The sequence below is a fragment of the Olea europaea genome, unplaced genomic scaffold (assembly GCF_002742605.1).
Source record: "Olea europaea var. sylvestris unplaced genomic scaffold, O_europaea_v1 scaffold2913, whole genome shotgun sequence".
In the NCBI taxonomy this organism is placed as follows: domain Eukaryota; kingdom Viridiplantae; phylum Streptophyta; class Magnoliopsida; order Lamiales; family Oleaceae; genus Olea; species Olea europaea.
Window position 1 is genome coordinate 6,501 of NW_019247705.1, and position 10,113 is coordinate 16,613.

Sequence of the window (10,113 nt, forward strand, 5' to 3'; positions counted from 1 at the left end):
ATGTATGCAAAAGTATGTACTAGACCTGAGATTGCATTTGCAGTTGTTGTACTAGGTAGATATTAAAGCAATCCAAGTATAGAACATTGGAAAGCTATTAAGATAGTGCTGAGGTATCTACAAGGAATCAAATACCATAGACTCACATATAAACATTCTGACAATCTTGAAGTTGTTGGATATACGGATTCAGATTTTTCTGGATGTGTAGACACGAGAAAGTCTACTCCAGGATACATTTTTCTTCTAGTTGTATCTTGGAGAAGTAGCAAGCAGACTATAATTGCATCGTCTACCATGGAAACAGAATTCATTGGTTGCTATGAAGCTACAACACGGACATTATGGTTGAGAAATTTTGTTAAAGTCTTAAGAGCTGTCGATAATATAGAAAAGCCTTTGAAGATTTATTGTAATATTTCGGCTGCAATTAATCATATAAAAAAATGAAGTGGCCATTGAGCACATCAAGAAAGATCTCATGATTGCAGATCCCATGACTAAGGGCTTGCCGGCTAAAGTTTTTAAAGCTTATGTTGAGAATAAGGGACTTACATGCTCAGTTGATACTTTGATGTTCGATTTTTAAGATTGTTATTTTGTATTCAAAACAATGTTATTATTGCACTTAAAGTTTGTAATTTAGATATTCATTGTGGTTATTAAAGTTTGGACCCTGAATGACTTATAGGAAGTTCATTCATAAAGTAAGTACTCACTAGAGGTGATCATACTTGTAATACATGAAAGGAAATGTTCGATTATTAAAACAAGACTGCCATGATTCAAAAGAAATTGACGAGGTATCTACAAGGAACCAAAGACGACAGACTCATATACAAACATTCTGACGATCTTGAAGTTGTTGGATATACGAATTTAGATTTTCCTGGATGTGTAGACATAAGAAAGTCTACTTAAGGATACATTTTTCTTCTAGCTAAATCTTGGGAAAGCAGCAAGCAGTCTACAATTGCATCGTCTATATCGAAGCAGAATTCATTAGTTGCTAAGAAGCTTCAGCACAGGCATTATGGTTGAGAAATTTTGTCAAAGGCTTAAGAGTTATCACTAATATAGAAAAGCCTTTGAAGATTTATTGTAATATTTCGGCTGCAATTAATCATATAAAAAAATGAAGTGGCCATTGAGCACATCAAGAAAGATCTCATGATTGCAGATCCCATGACTAAGGGCTTGCCGGCTAAAGTTTTTAAAGCTTATGTTGAGAATAAGGGACTTACATGCTCAGTTGATACTCTGATGTTCGATTTTTAAGATTGTTATTTTGTATTCAAAACAATGTTATTATTGCACTTAAAGTTTGTAATTTAGATATTCATTGTGGTTATTAAAGTTTGGACCCTGAATGACTTATAGGAAGTTCATTCATAAAGTAAGTACTCACTAGAGGTGATCATACTTGTAATACATGAAAGGAAATGTTCGATTATTAAAACAAGACCGCCATGATTCAAGTATTGGGAATTTCTACTTGAGTAGGTTATTGGCAGTTTTAGTATATGGCCATATTAAGTACCCACTTTGAACATGTGGAACAATTGGGAGAATGTAAGCCGTTTGTGGCCCACATGGTCAATGTAAAATTAAATACGTTTTAAGTTTAAATTGTGGGTTAATTAACTGTCAAGATAACTTTCCATTTGGTTAAAGAAGGGAAGTTATTGCAGGAGAAAACTATCCACTTCCATGAGGGATGGAAGTTGTTTGGTGGTTGCCTATATATGCCAAAGGGTCCTTAGCCAAACTTGTACAAAATCTCTGCAGAATTTTAAGCTCTGCTCTAGCCCTAAAAAAAATCTCCGTGACAAGGGGACAATAGCAGTCCGTAGCGCGCGTTGAACAGGTCGTTTAAGGAAGGGGGTTATACATGAATTATCGGCACCTTGAACTGTACTATCGGAACTGTGCTCTGAAGATTGATTTAAGACGCCCTCACTTCGAGGAAGGAATAAAACAATTCCCAATAAGGATATCCCCATAGCCAATCTATTAACTATGAAAGGTACCCCGCAGGAACATCCACAATAGATCCAGTGCGCTTGACTTCGTCGGTATGACCACTGGACTTGCCCGGCTATCCTCGCTTTCTTGTGAAAGCTAACGCCCTTAATGCTAGGTTTTGAAAAAGACTTTTCATGTCATTCCCATTTAGGTCCGATTCGGATCCCTCTGTTGTTTCCTTTTCCTTCCGCACCTTTTCCTCGAAATGAGAAAGAAGATGGTACACTTGAATTGTATTATTTAAGTGCTTATTGCTTGCCAAAGTCCTGTATTTTATTTCAAGGGTTTTAAAGTGGGTATTGGCTGGAAGACGTTTTGGTGCCTCAAGGACTCGTTTCTTTTGCAAATTATCAATTAAATCTTTAATAACATGGTTGGAGGTACGCATTTTAATTTCTTACATAGTTTTCTCTACAAAATTGCATAGATAGTAATTGAAGATAATTATCCAAGCAATCTTCAGCCAAAACAAAAAGGTCAGCCATCAAAAATGAAGGGGATATGGCTACTGAAAATCTCGTTGAAAAAAGGAATTTCCCAACTATGGTTCCTGCCATGAAAAGTGCTGGAATGAAGAAACCCGAGTTGGGAAATGCCACCATGAGAAATGGCTATTTCCGGTCAATGAGTTCTTTTGTGAATCAAATTTAGGCTGCCATTAATATATCTATATTCCACACAGTAAACGGTAGAAATTGGGCTAAATATTAAGACCAGATTGCTAAAATTTATTATTTAGATATACACACAGAAGCCGGAGCAGAGACACCAACATAGAAATTGAAGCAGCTTGAGGAAAAAAAGGAGTTTGAACAAAAAGCATACTGGGCACTGAAGCAGTTGAACATGGATCTCGAGAAGGCTAAAGAAACAAGAATACTGTAACTACATGAATTGGAAGAATTCAGAAGAGAAGCATATAAGAATACATCCATCTACAAGGAAAGGACGAAGCAATGGCATGACAAAAACATCAGGCAACGAATTTTCAGAATGGGAGATCAAGTCTTCTTGTACAACTCTAGACTTAGGCTCTTCCCAGAAAAATTGAAATCTAGATGGTCTAGCACTTTCACTGTCTCCCAGGTGTTTCTCTACGACACAGTTGAACTACACCACTAAACAAAGGGAACTTTCAAGGCTAATGGACAATGCATCAAACATTACGTAGAGGAGTTTCTCATCACTAAAGAGAGCCTCGAACTTGCTGTTCCAAAATAATAGCGGCATAAAGTCCAGTTAATGATTCAAAAGAAGCGCTTCTTCAGAGGCAACCCAAGCTTTCTTTCTTTTATTTATTTTGTTTTCAAGTTATAGGATAGTTTAGTTTATTTATTAGTTTATTTACGAGTCATCACTCATATCCCTTCTGCCTGTAAGCCCTTGAATTTATTGTTGGTTATTTTGATTGTTTGGGCCAAGTAACACGTTTTAGGTTATTTGACTTTTGAAATTTGATTTTTTAGAAACAAGACGTAGTATAACACTCAAACCAACATAGATCCAAGGGAAACCATGATGAAGAAGATTATGGAGCCGTCACCATAGTGCCTTCTACATTCAATAGAAAAATTTGGGGAGTACCTTCTTCCTTTTCTCCCATAGCCCTCTTTGTGCTTATCTATGCTATATGACATTGAGAACAACGTTAGTTTTTAGGTTGGGGTAAAACAAATTTTAGTTTTAGTTTTTCATATGTTTTTATGTGTTTGTTTAAATAAAAGAAAAGAAAATTTGAAATTTTTTTAAAGAATTTCAAAAGAAAAAAAATCTCTTTTATTTAGTGTGTGTTTGTATGGATTAGACAGTTTGGTTGACTATGATAATTTAATTTAAGACTTAGTGTTAATTTATGAACTGTGGAGAGGATGCATGCTAGACTGATTAAAGTTTAACCTTGCAAAATTTGATATTATACTTCCACTAGAATTGAGTTTGCCATTATGAAGAAATGAGTTACATGCTCTTGATAGATTGATTTAGTTAAATATAGATGTTTTACCTAAACCATAATAAGTTATTTATCCTTAGACCAAATTTAGCACATTTTGGGGTTGACTTTACTATTGTAGGAAGATATGAATGTGAATGTAGATTTCATATGTGAAAATTTATGTGTGAATTGCCTTAGTCTAACATGATAAAATTTGACGAAAGTCTTAAGTTCGAGGTCGGTTTATTTGACTAAGTGTGTAATAAGGGGCATTGTACGAATCAAGACGTATACATTTGAAAATTTTAAACTTCTCTTTAAAGCCTTTATGACTCGAGTAACTAAATCTGTAAAGGTATCTTAAAACCTGGTGTCCTAAAGTCGTCTGATTTGGGAGTCATCGACCTAAAGCTCATTACAAGGGTCATTTAGAAAGTAATCAGAGATGAATTTATACTAGAAATTTTTTTTTCTCTTCAAAGCCTTTTTTACTCGGGTCAATAAACCCGTAGAGTGTTTAAAATCTGGTGCTCTAGAATCATCTGGTTTGAAAGTTATCAGCCTAAAGCTTGCTACAGAGGTCATCTAGAAAACTTAATGGAGAGAATGCAAAAAAATAAATAAATAATAAAAATAAAAATAAAAACTTGTGTAAAACAAAAAAGCAAAGAGCAAGAGCACTAAATACCTTGTTTACACCCTAACACTTATTTGAGGAAATTTGACTCTCGATGCAAGATAATTAGTTAGTTGAGTCGTGACGGTCGAAGCAATCAAATAATTGGAGAATTTCTGTTCACTGAAGTATTGACTTGCAACTAGTAACATCAACTTGAATTCGAGAGGGTGAGGATAGTAATGAAATATTCAACCTTAGATTACACACTGGGAATGAGTGAAAAAGAATAAGTTTGAGGGTGTGAAAATCAAACGAGAAATGGAAGAATATATTTGACCACAGAGGGTTGGAAATTGAAAAAACTTGTGCAATTATGGTTGATTACTTGATTCTTCACATACACTCATCGATTTTGCACTGGAAGAGTGGATATTGGTTTAGTATTGTGACTTTGAAGCATGTTTATGGAGTAAACACTAATATCTTGAATCATGAGGTAAACAGCTTGATTGTCCAAACTAATTATCCGTTGCATGCTTGTGTGTTCATAGTTAGTTAGATGATAGTTTTGTTTGATGACAAACAAATGTTTAAATTTGGGGTATTTGATAAGTGTGTTTTATACAATTATTCGAGACCTTAAAACGATTATATTTAGAGCTTCTTTGATAGAAGTCTAAATTGTTGCAATTGGTATTTAGTAGGTAGAAGTTAATATTGGTACAAGAAAGTGGAAGAAACGAGATAAAAACCCGAAAAAATAGCGAAATGCAAAAGTTTAGGACCAAGTTGTAACAATTCAATAGTTGATCCGGACCATGAATCGAAGATTGAAGACTTTGAAAATCAAATTTCATATTTTGGAAAGTGAATGACTTGAATTGAATCAAAGAAGACATGGGTTGCAAGAATAAAATGATTCAAGGATTGAATTGCATTATCTTGAAAGACGAAGGACTTGAAGCATAATTTAAGTATTAATGGCTTCGGCTGATTGGACCCTTGAGACACGCATGTATGAATTAAAGTCCTTTTTAAAGTGAAATTTAGAGCCGGCTGGGAGGAGAAAATTGGACTCCACTTAGGAGTCAAACATTGCGGCTCCAATTGGTATATGCACAGAAAATCGAGAGACGAGAATTGAGGGGCAGCAGCTTGGAGTTCTTTTGCGAATCAAATTAGGTTGCCATTAATATATCTAGATTCCACACAGTAGAGGGTAGAAATTGGGCTAAATATTGAGACCAGGTTGCTAAAATTTATTTTTTTTTTATTTTTTTTAACAAGGTGTCCGGGCTTGCGTCCGACTAGATCCTTGTCCTTGAACCTCCGGCCTCTCAGCAGCTCAGGGAGGTAAATTGCAGGATGTGCTCTTGTTGATTCCCAGGTTCCCACAACTCATTTGGACTCCTTCCGCAAAGAGAGCTCTCTTCACTGGGCTAAAATTTATTATTTAGATATACATACGGAAATCGGAGCAGAGACACCGACATAGAAATTGAAGCGGCTCGAGAAAAAAAAGGAGATACACGCAGAAGCAAATATTGGACGGTTGGAGCAAAATTGGAAATTAATCATGTTCCATCAATTTCTGGTGATATCTTCTATAATTTCTTGTTTTTATCTCATTAATATGCATAGCTAAATTTAATTTTAGAGCGAATAATGTAACCTGTTTGGAACCTTTATTTTTTTTTTATTTGAGATTTTTGTTCTTTTATATTTTATGTGTGGATTTTAATTATGTTTTCAATGCTTTAAATTTTCTGGCCAATTATTCAATGATTTCGTAAAAAATAATTACGTAGAGATGCAGATTCTTGTTTAGGCAACATATTAAAATTCAGTAAATTAATATAATGTATAGAGATACATAAATTAATTACTGCGGTCATAAATGAATTCTTAGAACTATTATTTCGTTTAACTAAGTTTGATTCGAATAGAGATAAGGAATTGAATTATTTAAATAGGTTCAATGAGAACTCGAGAGGGGTAAATTGAATATTATTAAAGAATTCGATTGAACACTACTTTATTTTTATGAATTTCGATATTAGAAGTAAATGTGACCAATAGATGAAATTGTTCCGCCATGACATCCATTCATTATTTAAGAAAATAAAATAGAACCCCAAAATATGTTTCTGTACTTGCACGTTGACAAATGGAAAACTATTCTCTTGCGATCGTTTCAAGAAAACATAATCGAAATGTGTTATTGAGACTTTTTTTATTTAACACAATGTTTGTCTTCGATTTTTAATGAGATTTAACATTGCTTAGAACTTAGAAGTGGTTAAATTTGTTTTTGGGGTTTGGTTCCATTTCGTTTTATATATTCTTTAAACTTATATGTATTTCAATTAAAGCATTCTGTAATTTATAAATATCTCTTTTATCTCCCGTTGATCGGAGCAAAGCATTGCAAAAGTTAACATGATATCAAATTGCAACAATATCAACAAGCCACAAAACATTTGTTCCATAGTAGTACAGTATCTTATAGAGGGTATTCTGAATTCTTACCTCATAAGAAACAGAAAAAAGAAGCTACCTCTTAAAGTAGTCATTCAACTAGCACTCGACATTGCTAGAGGGTATATTTGTAATCATCTTGTACACAATTATGATAAGAATAATTCGTAAAGAGGTTCTCACTTATCTATAGATCCAAGTGATAAAAAAAGTTGCTAATTTTTATTTTAAAAATTTTTCTTTTATAGGTTAAGTTACATGCGTTATTTGAAATTAGTTCATAGAGACGTCAAGACTGAAAATATGCTCCTTGATAAAGATGGAAGAGTCGAAATAACTGATTTTGGTGTCTCAAGAGTCGAAGCTACAAATCTTGCCGAGATAACCAGAAGAACTGGCACACTTGGTTATATGCAACCAGAGGTTTATATCTTATTATCGAATCTATTATTTTATTAATACAAGTAGTTTAAACCATTTGGCTAAGCTTAAAAGCATATTTGTATTTCTCATTTCAAGGTCTTAATTGGCAATGCATACGATCACAAATGCGATGTATACAGGTTTGGGATCTTCCTGTGGGAAATTTATTGCTGTTCTATGCCATACCCCAACCTTGCATCAATTGAAGAAACCTCATTTGTAGTTTACAAGGCATGTTGTTCACATTATCAGTTGGCCTTTATAGCAATATTTTGTAAAATATTTTAGCTAACTGTAAGTTTTGCTCTCAGAGCTCAAGGCCGTATATACCAAAGTGCTGCCCTAATTCTATAGATGATGTGATGAAAAAAATGTTGAGATACTGATCCCAAGAAAATACCTGAGATGGAAGAGGTAATACAAATGCTGGAGGCTATTGGCGTTTGTAAAGGAGGCAGTACAAGACGACGATCAACTTCAGAGTTGCTTTTGCTTACTCAGGCGACAAAGACGATATCATAGCAAACTTAGAACGAAAAAGTAGAAAAATCAAAGTTGTAATGATTTTCATTATACATGTACGTAATATGTAGCACTGTTAGAACACATTTTGTAACATTCAAATAGCATAAGTAATATTTTTACTGATAAGTTGGGTCGGGGAAGATGATGAGCGTGCTACAGAAGTGTCAACGTTGTTAGAATGTCCTGGTTCTTTCACTTTGTACCATGCTATATAGCTAGTGTATGTTTGATGCAAAATACTACACAGTATTGGACAAAATGAGAGAATTCAAATATAGTTTTCTTTTAACTCTTGTGGACTTGGCTGCAATTTTCAGTTTCAGAGGTATGCATGATTGCTTTGAAGCTTATTAATTTATATTTTTTTTCCAACAGTACTAAATTTTGCTCAAAAATCCATGATGATGCCTTCATTATGATCTAAGTTAAAAAATGCTACTGCTATAAATTGCAGGGTTGCTAGAAACTTTGCGAGTAATAGATGATGCGATATGTAATTGTGCTAAGGAATGTTAATATTCTTTCTTAACAGATACACATCTCCCGTTACGAGCTTTGAATTTTTGAAGTTCCTTCTAAATTTTCGATTAGAACCGGCCAATTTCACCAGCAACTCGAAAATTATAATTTCTAGAAACCTTCTAATATGCCGTATGAATGCCATTGATCAATATTTTATTCACGAGGATAGTTTATCCTTTCACATAAAGTTCTTTTAAGTATACGACTTTATCGAGATTATGAGACCACTGTGAAATTCAACATTACAGATGATCAGACTAGGCACTCGCTGCTTACAATTTGCCAAGATATCATAGTTCTGAGTATATTCCAAGAAGTCTGTCCAAAACTATTTATCCTGTTTGATAAATTATTCACAGTTGATTTTCATTTAAATAGAAAACTAGAAGACTTCCATCACAGGAACAATTCAAAATGGTGGGGGTGTGGTGCTTTCACTTTGTACCCCCTCCTCTAAAGCTAGTGTGTGTGGTGCAAAATATTACAGAGTGTTGGACAAAACAAGTGAATTCAACAAAGTTTTATTTCTGGATAGGATCCTATCCAGTTTTGTCCAATTCAGTCTACCAAACATGCACCTGTTGAAGTTTAACCTAAAATGCTCCGGATACACATGGCAAAGCTAGTTAGCTGATCTCTACTATGTACTTACCTCGCAGAAATGTATCTATTTTCCCATGTTCTTCAAATTTCTGCCAGATTTCATGTTGAGTATCTGCAAAAATTTGTCTTCTACATATATACGATCACTTTCAAATCTCCTGACACAGCAAATGCACCATTGATTCTGCAAATCAAAATTGTGCAGATGAACAAAATATCCGAGTGACAACTTTGAGGCTTTACATAAGGGTCATCAGCTCCAGTCTTCATATAGTAGTCAAAACCAATTTACCACAACCTTTCGATTGGAGAGGCTAAAGATCCAAAGCACATTTGACCTCACTTGCACTCGTCAACTCTTACTTCACTTGCATTCCTGAACTCTATTTTGAGTATAGTCCGAATTTTTCCCCTCAAATCAGAGGCATTCTCAGGTCTGAACCATTGCTTGCCAAACTGAGATTGAATATATTTTAGGGAACTCAGAAACTAAAAAATAAGAATAAGAAAAACAATGCAAACATTGGGCATAGCAGAATAAGTACCATAGACAGGTCTTTCCTCTTAAGCCTTTGAGGAGCGTCTTTAATGAAACGTTCCATAAAATAGAGAACAAAGAGACCACAGTCGTATTCATTTTTTTGTCTTGGTACCTGCCACCAATAGAAAATAGAAAATGCAGAATGAACAGAGTTAAGATGAGAAAAACCGAAAATATATTAGTGTGTGGTTTCTTCTCATTCACAAAATATTCTCCAATATATTAGTGTACGTGAAGATTTTTTGGCGATTCCATTGGGTTCATTTTCCACCATGAAAACAATCAACATATACGAACACAATCATCCACAGTTAACTGTTTAAAAGAAATCATGCTCACATTATAATCAAACAAAAGCAAGTCACCCTTTCTGTTGATTGAGCACAAAGGATTCTTAAATTGGTAAGAATTACGTGTTTAGAACATTAAGATGCAAAAATTATT

The 10,113-nt window shown here is 34.2% G+C and overlaps 1 long non-coding RNA gene and 1 pseudogene across 1 annotated transcript; one reads left to right on the forward strand and one right to left on the reverse strand.

Annotated features, from left to right (window-relative positions):
* Positions 1-4,950: 4,950 nt before the first annotated feature.
* LOC111384447 lies at positions 4,951-8,744 on the forward strand (annotated as a pseudogene).
* An 86-nt stretch (positions 8,745-8,830) lies between these two features.
* Positions 8,831-9,813, reverse strand: LOC111384446. The gene is made up of 2 exons (XR_002700908.1): positions 9,674-9,813; positions 8,831-9,584 (listed from the first exon to the last, which is right to left on the reverse strand). It is a non-coding gene; the product is annotated as an uncharacterized LOC111384446 (long non-coding RNA).
* Positions 9,814-10,113: the final 300 nt, after the last annotated feature.